The following is a 1560-nucleotide window of genomic DNA, read 5'->3' as shown; positions in this document are numbered from 1 at the left end:
TTTATTTCCTTGTTTCTTTCTTTCAAATTCTCAACTAAGTCCTTCATGTTAACACTCAACGGCACTCCTGTGATAATTCCTTTGCTTTCATCATTTCTTTTTTCACCCACTTTAACAACTGCTCTGACTTTGACTTTACACCCATCCAAGCTTTTTTTCCTTTTCAACTTGCCCTTCCGAATTACATCCAATCAAAAGGTTTCCGTCTCTCAGTATTTTAGCATGTTTAATTTCCCCAACATGTGTTTTTAGTGCTTTTGTTAGYTTAATTGGATCAATCTTCTTGACTCCTTCTCCTTCATCAAATCTTATTATAATGTTCAGGTTTTGTCTTTTTGGTGCTTCTTTTCCTTCCTCAATTCCGTCATTATCAGTGTCTTCAGTGTTTTCCTTATTTCCTTTTTTCCTCTTTCTTTCAGCAGCTCGCTGCTTCTTTCCGCCCTTTCCCTCCAAGTCCCACTCTTTATCTTCATTCTACCCACTCCTTCCTTCCTCTTCACTACACTCCATACTATTACAGTCACTTCTTTCTAAATCCAATGTTGTCATGTTCCAATTTAAATTGCATTTATCACCAGATGACTCTTGTCTCTCCGTCTCTCAGCGTGGTCGGCAACCCGTGTGTCATGGCTAAGACCCTTTCCCAGACCAAACAATAGGCCCGCCCTATTTTAAAAACTCAAATCCCACAAAATCTCGCAGGATTTCATCCTTAGGCCTGGAGTGGTCAGAGAGAAAGATGGACGGACTCTTTCTCCTCCCAGCTGGATAGTATGGATCAACAGGTTCGCCTCTGCACGACTTTCACGTCATCTAAGCCACCTGCCTCTGACCTCCCTGAGGATCCAGAACTCTCCGTTTCTGAGGTCTGAGACCGGGGTCCAGATATTATCCTTACACCTGTCTTCCTCCAGAATGTGTCTGGCCCCCGACATTGCATAGCAGGACAATACCTGTCTGGATCACTACAAGAAAAGCTACAAAAAACAGAAATACAAAAAACAGTGGTCTTAATTCAAACCTCTCTGGGTAATTTTATGTCTTTTGAATATCTTGGAATCGAGGTAAAAGGCCACAAACGAACTTTGAAACTAACTTTATACAAAACACCAACATATGTGGAAAATTTCTTTGTGGACTTGAATGAGCTTCTATCTCTCATATGTATTGATTATTATTGTTTAATAATTGTCGGTGATTTCAACATTCATGTTGACAACCCCCAAGACCGAGGGGCTAAAAAGCTCTGTAATATATTAGAGAGTTTTGGTTTAACACAACATGTCAAACAAGCAACACACACTCAGGGACACACACTGACCTGGTTATCAGTAAGGGTGTGAATATTTACAATGTCTCTGTAACTGATGTCGCCTGTCGGATCATTTTGCTGTTATCTTTGACAGTTTTTATCCGTTAACCCACCTTTCACAGAAAACACAGCAGAAACATTTAATCAAATCTACTCTTCTTCCTCACTCTTAAGTTATAGTGACGTAGATAAGTTGGTGGATGATTTTCAGTGCAAACTTTCAGATATCATTGATTACATTGCCCCCA

Source organism: Poecilia reticulata, linkage group LG3 (assembly GCF_000633615.1).
Source record: "Poecilia reticulata strain Guanapo linkage group LG3, Guppy_female_1.0+MT, whole genome shotgun sequence".
In the NCBI taxonomy this organism is placed as follows: Eukaryota; Metazoa; Chordata; class Actinopteri; order Cyprinodontiformes; family Poeciliidae; genus Poecilia; species Poecilia reticulata.
This window is presented reverse-complemented; position numbering follows the sequence as displayed.